This window comes from Microcebus murinus, unplaced genomic scaffold (genome assembly GCF_040939455.1).
Source record: "Microcebus murinus isolate Inina unplaced genomic scaffold, M.murinus_Inina_mat1.0 scaf014_hap2_Mmur4.0, whole genome shotgun sequence".
NCBI classification, from domain to species: domain Eukaryota; kingdom Metazoa; phylum Chordata; class Mammalia; order Primates; family Cheirogaleidae; genus Microcebus; species Microcebus murinus.
Window position 1 is genome coordinate 468,231 of NW_027438960.1, and position 12,904 is coordinate 481,134.

Here is a 12,904-nt window from a genome sequence, read left to right on the forward strand (position 1 = left end):
TAATGCACTCCTGGATGGATGGGCACTCGGGTCGCTTCCACGTCTTTGCGATTGTGAATTGTGCCCTAACTGTAACCCTAACCCTTACCCAGCCCGTCTCCTCTGCCCCTGCCTGACGCACTCCTCCCCGGCCAGGCCCGTCACTGTCCTGGGCCCCCGCCTGACCGGCTCCTCCCCGCCCGGCCTGTCACCGTCCTCTGCCCCTGCCTGACATGCTCCTTCCCGCCCGGCCTCTCACCGTCCTCGGCCCCTGCCTGACCGGCTCCTCCGTCGCCTGGGCCTTCCAAGGGCTTGGTGTGGACGCTGCTTCCAGGAAGCCCTCCAGAAACCCGGCAGCAGGGTGGCCGCAGCAGTCTCCAGCAGCCGTCCCTAAGTCGCGTGAGTGCGGGGGACGTGCCCCCGCTGTGCCCCCGCGGGGGCCCAGCCTGGTGTCTTCCCTGAGGCCCTGCGGCTGCCGGCTGCCGCTCCCCGCAAGGGGAGAGCCGCGGAGGTGGGGACCGCCTCCTCATGGGGACGTACACGCAGCTCTCCACGTCGGATTCCGGGGCTCTCTGTCCTGCCCGAAGGCCCAGCTGGCCTGCGGGTCCTTAGAGTGGCAAAAACATCCGAAAACTGAGACTGAGGGTCCGGTGGGTGTCTGCACTTTTGTGCTGGGCACCCCAGGGAGGCCCGGGGGCTGGCTGGACAACGTGGTCTGCTGGGCGGGGGGGTTGGAGGAGCAACTGATGCCCTTTGCACTTTGGGTAGCAAGAGTCTGAGGTGTCTCTGAGCCCTGTGCCATGTCGGGGGGGGCGGGGGGGGCGGGGGGGAGGAGGAGGAGGAGGAGGAGGAGGTGGGAAGGGCCGGGGCCTGCAGTCCTGTTCCCGGGGTGGCACGGCAAGTGGCTTCTTGCACAGGCTGCTTGGCCTGGGCTCCCCGCACCTGGGCCTTTGGAGGACTGGCCCTGTGCTTGCCAACACTTCCTGCAGGGACCCAGAGCTGGGAGGTTGCATCTCTCAGCCCTGGGTCGGGCAGAGCCCCAGCGGGCCATGCCCACCACCTCTCTCAGCACCGGTCCCCCAGAAGGCTCCTTTGGGACCAGGATTCTCTTGCGGTGACTCTTTAAGGTCTGGCCCCTGGATGGAGGGGCACCAGGAGTAGAGGAGCAGGAAGGGGAAGGGGGTGGCCATGCGAGGGGACACTTTGAGGCCAAGTCCCAGCTTCAGCCTGATCCTCCTGGGAACCCCGCTCTGAGACAAGGAGCCGGGCTTCGCATTCCCACAGCAGCCAGTCGTGGGCTGAGGACACCTGGGGCGTTGGGAACTCCCTGGCTTCTCCTTGGTTTAACATCTAGAGCTGCTTGGGAATCGCGCCGCCACACACACCCGAGTGCAGGTGTCTTCCGCACAGACTGCGGGCCTCGCTCTTCTGAAGGCCGCTAGCTCGCCACCCACCCACGGGTGAACCTGGTCAGGGTGCTTTCTCTAAGGGGCAGACTCTTTTCCGGGCGGGCTACCGGTGTCTCTGTTTGCTCGTTTCTTTCTTCCATTTCGGGAAAGTCTTCCTTGCTGGGTGTGGAAATCTCCTATGCCTTCCCTCGCCTATTCTGTCAGCTTGAAAATTCTCTTTCAGTTGCCACCCTCACAGATGGATTAGGAAACTCTTTCCGGTGCACTCATTAGTGAAATGACCTCAATGAAGCTGGAATCCAATATCTAATGGCCGATTTTTAGCGAGTCCACACGCCAGGGTGGTTGGGGGGCAATGCAGCCCCGGCCAGGCCCAGGCCCCTTGGACTGGGCCACAGGAGGACACAGAGGAGGGTCCCGGCCCCCACGAAGCGGTGCCGGCAGTTCTCCACGGGGTTGGGCGTTTTCCAGAGGTAGGAGATGGAGGGGACTGATTTCTTCAGCGCCCCCCAAACCACGCCACCCCACCCCACCCATGGGACACATCCCCAGAGAGAGACGCCCCATACACTGGCTGTGCCCCAGCCCTGGCCCGGGGGAATAGGCGGCAGCCCACCCACAGGGCGAGGGGGGGGCGCAGCTGAAAGGGGTTGTGGGGGAGGGCGGCCCCTGGCTGGGGTCAAAGGGCGAGCGCCCCGCGCGTGCGCAGTCAGCGGCAGCGACGCGCCGGGGGTGGGCAGCGGGTAGGTGAAGGAGGCCGGGCGAGGAGACGAGGGGGGCTGGGAGGGCTCCACCTTGGCGAGTCCAGCCGTGGAGGCGTATCTTGTGTGAGTGAGTGTGAGTGTGTGTGTGTGTGTATAGAGAGACAGCCCCCCGCCCCGCCCCGCCCCGCCCCGCCCCGCCCCGCCCATCACCCCCGTCCCTGGGAGCCCGCGGGACCCGGCCGGCGAACTCAACAGGCCCGGCCCGCCGCGGGGCCTGGGGCGGGAGGCGGCGGCGGCCGCCGTCTAGGGCCACACCACCCTGAACGCCCCCGATCTCGTCTGGTCTCGGAAGCTAAGCAGGGTCGGGCCTGGCTAGTGCTTGGATGGGAGACCGCCTGGGAATACCGGGTGCCACAGGCTGCTTCTTTTTTTTTTTTTTTTGCCTCTTGTTCTGTCCCCTTTCTGGGAGCGCGGCGGCGGCCCGGGGTGGGGGTGACCCCAACCCTCAGCGCCCGCCGCGGTGCCTGGAGCCCCAGCCCGCACCGTGGGGCCTCCTCTTGTCCCAAGCCGCGACACCGCCGCCACGCGGCAGCATGCGTGGCATCTGGACTGTCAGGTCTCAGACCAAAGGTCTGCTCTGTGGGAACCGACACGCTGGAGGAAACCTTGAGAGTCTGAGAGGGGAGGGAGTTCCAGAAGAAGGCCAGGATGTCATTTTGAGTGAGTATGTGACCAGAACTCGTCCCGTTGCTTTTGGGGTACTATGGGCTACACGCAGGAATCTTTGGTGGTGGCACCTGATGTTGGGGGATCCGGAGTCACACCCAGACCTGCTCCACAGGCCTCCTTTTACTTTTCTCTTCGGATTCATTATTTTTAAAAAGTGTCTCTTACCTCTATTATTGCATTTCCTTTCCTCTCTCTTTTCAAGCAGATGATGGGAGTACAAGTATTCAGGTGACATGTGTTGCCCGTGCCCCCCTCCCCCCTGTGTTCTTATTCATATACCTCTCATGTTGTTCCAGCGTATTGTGGGGGTACCAATGTTAAGGTCGGGTACGTTGCCCTCTCCAAGCCTCCCCCCTCGGGTCAGAGCTTCAAGTGCGCCCATCCCCCAGTCGGTGCGCACCCACCCCATGCCTAATGGATGTGTATGCCCCTCCCCTCCCCCCACCCGCCCGACACCCACCCGATGAAGGTGATTCCTCTCTGTCCACTTAGGTGTCCATCCGTTCCTACCAGTTTGCTGGTGAGCGCGCTCACGTGGTGCTCGTGTGTCCATTCTTGGGATACTTGGCCTACTGGAACGGGTTCCAGCTCTGGCCAGGAGAACACGAGAGGTGCCCTCTCACCGCTGCTCCTCACAGCCGAATGGCACTCCGTGGTGTCCACGCGCCACATTTTATTAATGCACTCCTGGATGGATGGGCACTCGGGTCGCTTCCACGTCTTTGCGATTGTGAATTGTGCCCTAACTGTAACCCTAACCCTTACCCAGCCCGTCTCCTCTGCCCCTGCCTGACGCACTCCTCCCCGGCCAGGCCCGTCACTGTCCTGGGCCCCCGCTTGACCGGCTCCTCCCCGCCCGGCCTGTCACCGTCCTCTGCCCCTGCCTGACATGCTCCTTCCCGCCCGGCCTCTCACCGTCCTCGGCCCCTGCCTGACCGGCTCCTCCGTCGCCTGGGCCTTCCAAGGGCTTGGTGTGGACGCTGCTTCCAGGAAGCCCTCCAGAAACCCGGCAGCAGGGTGGCCGCAGCAGTCTCCAGCAGCCGTCCCTAAGTCGCGTGAGTGCGGGGGACGTGCCCCCGCTGTGCCCCCGCGGGGGCCCAGCCTGGTGTCTTCCCTGAGGCCCTGCGGCTGCCGGCTGCCGCTCCCCGCAAGGGGAGAGCCGCGGAGGTGGGGACCGCCTCCTCATGGGGACGTACACGCAGCTCTCCACGTCGGATTCCGGGGCTCTCTGTCCTGCCCGAAGGCCCAGCTGGCCTGCGGGTCCTTAGAGTGGCAAAAACATCCGAAAACTGAGATTGAGGGTCCGGTGGGTGTCTGCACTTTTGTGCTGGGCACCCCAGGGAGGCCCGGGGGCTGGCTGGACAACGTGGTCTGCTGGGCGGGGGGGTTGGAGGAGCAACTGATGCCCTTTGCACTTTGGGTAGCAAGAGTCTGAGGTGTCTCTGAGCCCTGTGCCATGTCGGGAGGGGGCGGGGGGGGCGGGGGGGAGGAGGAGGAGGAGGAGGAGGAGGTGGGAAGGGCCGGGGCCTGCAGTCCTGTTCCCGGGGTGGCACGGCAAGTGGCTTCTTGCACAGGCTGCTTGGCCTGGGCTCCCCGCACCTGGGCCTTTGGAGGACTGGCCCTGTGCTTGCCAACACTTCCTGCAGGGACCCAGAGCTGGGAGGTTGCATCTCTCAGCCCTGGGTCGGGCAGAGCCCCAGCGGGCCATGCCCACCACCTCTCTCAGCACCGGTCCCCCAGAAGGCTCCTTTGGAACCAGGATTCTCTTGCGGTGACTCTTTAAGGTCTGGCCCCTGGATGGAGGGGCACCAGGAGTAGAGGAGCAGGAAGGGGAAGGGGGTGGCCATGCGAGGGGACACTTTGAGGCCAAGTCCCAGCTTCAGCCTGATCCTCCTGGGAACCCCGCTCTGAGACAAGGAGCCGGGCTTCGCATTCCCACAGCAGCCAGTCGTGGGCTGAGGACACCTGGGGCGTTGGGAACTCCCTGGCTTCTCCTTGGTTTAACATCTAGAGCTGCTTGGGAATCGCGCCGCCACACACACCCGAGTGCAGGTGTCTTCCGCACAGACTGCGGGCCTCGCTCTTCTGAAGGCCGCTAGCTCGCCACCCACCCACGGGTGAACCTGGTCAGGGTGCTTTCTCTAAGGGGCAGACTCTTTTCCGGGCGGGCTACCGGTGTCTCTGTTTGCTCGTTTCTTTCTTCCATTTCGGGAAAGTCTTCCTTGCTGGGTGTGGAAATCTCCTATGCCTTCCCTCGCCTATTCTGTCAGCTTTCAAATTCTCTTTCAGTTGCCACCCTCACAGATGGATTAGGAAACTCTTTCCGGTGCACTCATTAGTGAAATGACCTCAATGAAGCTGGAATCCAATATCTAATGGCCGATTTTTAGCGAGTCCACACGCCAGGGTGGTTGGGGGGCAATGCAGCCCCGGCCAGGCCCAGGCCCCTTGGACTGGGCCACAGGAGGACACAGAGGAGGGTCCCGGCCCCCACGAAGCGGTGCCGGCAGTTCTCCACGGGGTTGGGCGTTTTCCAGAGGTAGGAGATGGAGGGGACTGATTTCTTCAGCGCCCCCCAAACCACGCCACCCCACCCCACCCATGGGACACATCCCCAGAGAGAGACGCCCCATACACTGGCTGTGCCCCAGCCCTGGCCCGGGGGAATAGGCGGCAGCCCACCCACAGGGCGAGGGGGGGGCGCAGCTGAAAGGGGTTGTGGGGGAGGGCGGCACCTGGCTGGGGTCAAAGGGCGAGCGCCCCGCGCGTGCGCAGTCAGCGGCAGCGACGGCCGGGGGTGGGCAGCGGGTAGGTGAAGGAGGCCGGGCGAGGAGACGAGGGGGGCTGGGAGGGCTCCACCTTGGCGAGTCCAGCCGTGGAGGCGTATCTTGTGTGAGTGAGTGTGAGTGTGTGTGTGTGTGTATAGAGAGACAGCCCCCCGCCCCGCCCCGCCCATCACCCCCGTCCCTGGGAGCCCGCGGGACCCGGCCGGCGAACTCAACAGGCCCGGCCCGCCGCGGGGCCTGGGGCGGGAGGCGGCGGCGGCCGCCGTCTAGGGCCACACCACCCTGAACGCCCCCGATCTTGTCTGGTCTCGGAAGCTAAGCAGGGTCGGGCCTGGCTAGTGCTTGGATGGGAGACCGCCTGGGAATACCGGGTGCCACAGGCTGCTTCTTTTTTTTTTTTTTTTGCCTCTTGTTCTGTCCCCTTTCTGGGAGCGCGGCGGCGGCCCGGGGTGGGGGTGACCCCAACCCTCAGCGCCCGCCGCGGTGCCTGGCGCCCCAGCCCGCACCGTGGGGCCTCCTCTTGTCCCAAGCCGCGACACCGCCGCCACGCGGCAGCATGCGTGGCATCTGGACTGTCAGGTCTCAGACCAAAGGTCTGCTCTGTGGGAACCGACACGCTGGAGGAAACCTTGAGAGTCTGAGAGGGGAGGGAGTTCCAGAAGAAGGCCAGGATGTCATTTTGAGGGAGTATGTGACCAGAACTCGTCCCGTTGCTTTTGGGGTACTATGGGCTACACGCAGGAATCTTTGGTGGTGGCACCTGATGTTGGGGGATCCGGAGTCACACCCAGACCTGCTCCACAGGCCTCCTTTTACTTTTCTCTTCGGATTCATTATTTTTAAAAAGTGTCTCTTACCTCTATTATTGCATTTCCTTTCCTCTCTCTTTTCAAGCAGATGATGGGAGTACAAGTATTCAGGTGACATGTGTTGCCCGTGCCCCCCTCCCCCCTGTGTTCTTATTCATATACCTCTCATGTTGTTCCAGCGTATTGTGGGGGTACCAATGTTAAGGTCGGGTACGTTGCCCTCTCCAAGCCTCCCCCCTCGGGTCAGAGCTTCAAGTGCGCCCATCCCCCAGTCGGTGCGCACCCACCCCATGCCTAATGGATGTGTATGCCCCTCCCCTCCCCCCACCCGCCCGACACCCACCCGATGAAGGTGATTCCTCTCTGTCCACTTAGGTGTCCATCCGTTCCTACCAGTTTGCTGGTGAGCGCGCTCACGTGGTGCTCGTGTGTCCATTCTTGGGATACTTGGCCTACTGGAACGGGTTCCAGCTCTGGCCAGGAGAACACGAGAGGTGCCCTCTCACCGCTGCTCCTCACAGCCGAATGGCACTCCGTGGTGTCCACGCGCCACATTTTATTAATGCACTCCTGGATGGATGGGCACTCGGGTCGCTTCCACGTCTTTGCGATTGTGAATTGTGCCCTAACTGTAACCCTAACCCTTACCCAGCCCGTCTCCTCTGCCCCTGCCTGACGCACTCCTCCCCGGCCAGGCCCGTCACTGTCCTGGGCCCCCGCCTGACCGGCTCCTCCCCGCCCGGCCTGTCACCGTCCTCTGCCCCTGCCTGACATGCTCCTTCCCGCCCGGCCTCTCACCGTCCTCGGCCCCTGCCTGACCGGCTCCTCCGTCGCCTGGGCCTTCCAAGGGCTTGGTGTGGACGCTGCTTCCAGGAAGCCCTCCAGAAACCCGGCAGCAGGGTGGCCGCAGCAGTCTCCAGCAGCCGTCCCTAAGTCGCGTGAGTGCGGGGGACGTGCCCCCGCTGTGCCCCCGCGGGGGCCCAGCCTGGTGTCTTCCCTGAGGCCCTGCGGCTGCCGGCTGCCGCTCCCCGCAAGGGGAGAGCCGCGGAGGTGGGGACCGCCTCCTCATGGGGACGTACACGCAGCTCTCCACGTCGGATTCCGGGGCTCTCTGTCCTGCCCGAAGGCCCAGCTGGCCTGCGGGTCCTTAGAGTGGCAAAAACATCCGAAAACTGAGACTGAGGGTCCGGTGGGTGTCTGCACTTTTGTGCTGGGCACCCCAGGGAGGCCCGGGGGCTGGCTGGACAACGTGGTCTGCTGGGCGGGGGGGTTGGAGGAGCAACTGATGCCCTTTGCACTTTGGGTAGCAAGAGTCTGAGGTGTCTCTGAGCCCTGTGCCATGTCGGGGGGGGGCGGGGGGGGCGGGGGGGAGGAGGAGGAGGAGGAGGAGGAGGTGGGAAGGGCCGGGGCCTGCAGTCCTGTTCCCGGGGTGGCACGGCAAGTGGCTTCTTGCACAGGCTGCTTGGCCTGGGCTCCCCGCACCTGGGCCTTTGGAGGACTGGCCCTGTGCTTGCCAACACTTCCTGCAGGGACCCAGAGCTGGGAGGTTGCATCTCTCAGCCCTGGGTCGGGCAGAGCCCCAGCGGGCCATGCCCACCACCTCTCTCAGCACCGGTCCCCCAGAAGGCTCCTTTGGGACCAGGATTCTCTTGCGGTGACTCTTTAAGGTCTGGCCCCTGGATGGAGGGGCACCAGGAGTAGAGGAGCAGGAAGGGGAAGGGGGTGGCCATGCGAGGGGACACTTTGAGGCCAAGTCCCAGCTTCAGCCTGATCCTCCTGGGAACCCCGCTCTGAGACAAGGAGCCGGGCTTCGCATTCCCACAGCAGCCAGTCGTGGGCTGAGGACACCTGGGGCGTTGGGAACTCCCTGGCTTCTCCTTGGTTTAACATCTAGAGCTGCTTGGGAATCGCGCCGCCACACACACCCGAGTGCAGGTGTCTTCCGCACAGACTGCGGGCCTCGCTCTTCTGAAGGCCGCTAGCTCGCCACCCACCCACGGGTGAACCTGGTCAGGGTGCTTTCTCTAAGGGGCAGACTCTTTTCCGGGCGGGCTACCGGTGTCTCTGTTTGCTCGTTTCTTTCTTCCATTTCGGGAAAGTCTTCCTTGCTGGGTGTGGAAATCTCCTATGCCTTCCCTCGCCTATTCTGTCAGCTTTCAAATTCTCTTTCAGTTGCCACCCTCACAGATGGATTAGGAAACTCTTTCCGGTGCACTCATTAGTGAAATGACCTCAATGAAGCTGGAATCCAATATCTAATGGCCGATTTTTAGCGAGTCCACACGCCAGGGTGGTTGGGTGGCAATGCAGCCCCGGCCAGGCCCAGGCCCCTTGGACTGGGCCACAGGAGGACACAGAGGAGGGTCCCGGCCCCCACGAAGCGGTGCCGGCAGTTCTCCACGGGGTTGGGCGTTTTCCAGAGGTAGGAGATGGAGGGGACTGATTTCTTCAGCGCCCCCCAAACCACGCCACCCCACCCCACCCATGGGACACATCCCCAGAGAGAGACGCCCCATACACTGGCTGTGCCCCAGCCCTGGCCCGGGGGAATAGGCGGCAGCCCACCCACAGGGCGAGGGGGGGCGCAGCTGAAAGGGGTTGTGGGGGAGGGCGGCCCCTGGCTGGGGTCAAAGGGCGAGCGCCCCGCGCGTGCGCAGTCAGCGGCAGCGACGCGCCGGGGGTGGGCAGCGGGTAGGTGAAGGAGGCCGGGCGAGGAGACGACGGGGGCTGGGAGGGCTCCACCTTGGCGAGTCCAGCCGTGGAGGCGTATCTTGTGTGAGTGAGTGTGAGTGTGTGTGTGTGTGTATAGAGAGACAGCCCCCCGCCCCGCCCCGCCCCGCCCCGCCCATCACCCCCGTCCCTGGGAGCCCGCGGGACCCGGCCGGCGAACTCAACAGGCCCGGCCCGCCGCGGGGCCTGGGGCGGGAGGCGGCGGCGGCCGCCGTCTAGGGCCACACCACCCTGAACGCCCCCGATCTCGTCTGGTCTCGGAAGCTAAGCAGGGTCGGGCCTGGCTAGTGCTTGGATGGGAGACCGCCTGGGAATACCGGGTGCCACAGGCTGCTTCTTTTTTTTTTTTTTTTGCCTCTTGTTCTGTCCCCTTTCTGGGAGCGCGGCGGCGGCCCGGGGTGGGGGTGACCCCAACCCTCAGCGCCCGCCGCGGTGCCTGGCGCCCCAGCCCGCACCGTGGGGCCTCCTCTTGTCCCAAGCCGCGACACCGCCGCCACGCGGCAGCATGCGTGGCATCTGGACTGTCAGGTCTCAGACCAAAGGTCTGCTCTGTGGGAACCGACACGCTGGAGGAAACCTTGAGAGTCTGAGAGGGGAGGGAGTTCCAGAAGAAGGCCAGGATGTCATTTTGAGGGAGTATGTGACCAGAACTCGTCCCGTTGCTTTTGGGGTACTATGGGCTACACGCAGGAATCTTTGGTGGTGGCACCTGATGTTGGGGGATCCGGAGTCACACCCAGACCTGCTCCACAGGCCTCCTTTTACTTTTCTCTTCGGATTCATTATTTTTAAAAAGTGTCTCTTACCTCTATTATTGCATTTCCTTTCCTCTCTCTTTTCAAGCAGATGATGGGAGTACAAGTATTCAGGTGACATGTGTTGCCCGTGCCCCCCTCCCCCCTGTGTTCTTATTCATATACCTCTCATGTTGTTCCAGCGTATTGTGGGGGTACCAATGTTAAGGTCGGGTACGTTGCCCTCTCCAAGCCTCCCCCCTCGGGTCAGAGCTTCAAGTGCGCCCATCCCCCAGTCGGTGCGCACCCACCCCATGCCTAATGGATGTGTATGCCCCTCCCCTCCCCCCACCCGCCCGACACCCACCCGATGAAGGTGATTCCTCTCTGTCCACTTAGGTGTCCATCCGTTCCTACCAGTTTGCTGGTGAGCGCGCTCACGTGGTGCTCGTGTGTCCATTCTTGGGATACTTGGCCTACTGGAACGGGTTCCAGCTCTGGCCAGGAGAACACGAGAGGTGCCCTCTCACCGCTGCTCCTCACAGCCGAATGGCACTCCGTGGTGTCCACGCGCCACATTTTATTAATGCACTCCTGGATGGATGGGCACTCGGGTCGCTTCCACGTCTTTGCGATTGTGAATTGTGCCCTAACTGTAACCCTAACCCTTACCCAGCCCGTCTCCTCTGCCCCTGCCTGACGCACTCCTCCCCGGCCAGGCCCGTCACTGTCCTGGGCCCCCGCCTGACCGGCTCCTCCCCGCCCGGCCTGTCACCGTCCTCTGCCCCTGCCTGACATGCTCCTTCCCGCCCGGCCTCTCACCGTCCTCGGCCCCTGCCTGACCGGCTCCTCCGTCGCCTGGGCCTTCCAAGGGCTTGGTGTGGACGCTGCTTCCAGGAAGCCCTCCAGAAACCCGGCAGCAGGGTGGCCGCAGCAGTCTCCAGCAGCCGTCCCTAAGTCGCGTGAGTGCGGGGGACGTGCCCCCGCTGTGCCCCCGCGGGGGCCCAGCCTGGTGTCTTCCCTGAGGCCCTGCGGCTGCCGGCTGCCGCTCCCCGCAAGGGGAGAGCCGCGGAGGTGGGGACCGCCTCCTCATGGGGACGTACACGCAGCTCTCCACGTCGGATTCCGGGGCTCTCTGTCCTGCCCGAAGGCCCAGCTGGCCTGCGGGTCCTTAGAGTGGCAAAAACATCCGAAAACTGAGACTGAGGGTCCGGTGGGTGTCTGCACTTTTGTGCTGGGCACCCCAGGGAGGCCCGGGGGCTGGCTGGACAACGTGGTCTGCTGGGCGGGGGGGTTGGAGGAGCAACTGATGCCCTTTGCACTTTGGGTAGCAAGAGTCTGAGGTGTCTCTGAGCCCTGTGCCATGTCGGGGGGGGCGGGGGGGGCGGGGGGGAGGAGGAGGAGGAGGAGGAGGAGGTGGGAAGGGCCGGGGCCTGCAGTCCTGTTCCCGGGGTGGCACGGCAAGTGGCTTCTTGCACAGGCTGCTTGGCCTGGGCTCCCCGCACCTGGGCCTTTGGAGGACTGGCCCTGTGCTTGCCAACACTTCCTGCAGGGACCCAGAGCTGGGAGGTTGCATCTCTCAGCCCTGGGTCGGGCAGAGCCCCAGCGGGCCATGCCCACCACCTCTCTCAGCACCGGTCCCCCAGAAGGCTCCTTTGGGACCAGGATTCTCTTGCGGTGACTCTTTAAGGTCTGGCCCCTGGATGGAGGGGCACCAGGAGTAGAGGAGCAGGAAGGGGAAGGGGGTGGCCATGCGAGGGGACACTTTGAGGCCAAGTCCCAGCTTCAGCCTGATCCTCCTGGGAACCCCGCTCTGAGACAAGGAGCCGGGCTTCGCATTCCCACAGCAGCCAGTCGTGGGCTGAGGACACCTGGGGCGTTGGGAACTCCCTGGCTTCTCCTTGGTTTAACATCTAGAGCTGCTTGGGAATCGCGCCGCCACACACACCCGAGTGCAGGTGTCTTCCGCACAGACTGCGGGCCTCGCTCTTCTGAAGGCCGCTAGCTCGCCACCCACCCACGGGTGAACCTGGTCAGGGTGCTTTCTCTAAGGGGCAGACTCTTTTCCGGGCGGGCTACCGGTGTCTCTGTTTGCTCGTTTCTTTCTTCCATTTCGGGAAAGTCTTCCTTGCTGGGTGTGGAAATCTCCTATGCCTTCCCTCGCCTATTCTGTCAGCTTTCAAATTCTCTTTCAGTTGCCACCCTCACAGATGGATTAGGAAACTCTTTGCGGTGCACTCATTAGTGAAATGACCTCAATGAAGCTGGAATCCAATATCTAATGGCCGATTTTTAGCGAGTCCACACGCCAGGGTGGTTGGGGGGCAATGCAGCCCCGGCCAGGCCCAGGCCCCTTGGACTGGGCCACAGGAGGACACAGAGGAGGGTCCCGGCCCCCACGAAGCGGTGCCGGCAGTTCTCCACGGGGTTGGGCGTTTTCCAGAGGTAGGAGATGGAGGGGACTGATTTCTTCAGCGCCCCCCAAACCACGCCACCCCACCCCACCCATGGGACACATCCCCAGAGAGAGACGCCCCATACACTGGCTGTGCCCCAGCCCTGGCCCCGGGGGAATAGGCGGCAGCCCACCCACAGGGCGAGGGGGGGGGCGCAGCTGAAAGGGGTTGTGGGGGAGGGCGGCCCCTGGCTGGGGTCAAAGGGCGAGCGCCCCGCGCGTGCGCAGTCAGCGGCAGCGACGCGCCGGGGGTGGGCAGCGGGTAGGTGAAGGAGGCCGGGCGAGGAGACGAGGGGGGCTGGGAGGGCTCCACCTTGGCGAGTCCAGCCGTGGAGGCGTATCTTGTGTGAGTGAGTGTGAGTGTGTGTGTGTGTGTATAGAGAGACAGACCCCGCCCCGCCCCGCCCATCACCCCCGTCCCTGGGAGCCCGCGGGACCCGGCCGGCGAACTCAACAGGCCCGGCCCGGCGCGGGGCCTGGGGCGGGAGGCGGCGGCGGCGGCGGCGGCGGCGGCGGCGGCGGCGGCGGGGGGAAAGCGCAGAGAGGCTCGGCTTCTTGAGCGGGGCAGG

General features: G+C 64.2%; 3 pseudogenes; all 3 read left to right on the forward strand.

Moving 5' to 3' along the window:
- Nucleotides 1–2,393: 2,393 nt before the first annotated feature.
- Nucleotides 2,394–2,512, forward strand: LOC142867269 (uncharacterized; annotated as a pseudogene).
- A 3,359-nt stretch (nt 2,513–5,871) lies between these two features.
- Nucleotides 5,872–5,990, forward strand: LOC142867282 (uncharacterized; annotated as a pseudogene).
- A 3,369-nt stretch (nt 5,991–9,359) lies between these two features.
- LOC142867270 (uncharacterized) lies at nt 9,360–9,478 on the forward strand (annotated as a pseudogene).
- The last annotated feature ends 3,426 nt before the right edge of the window (nt 9,479–12,904 follow it).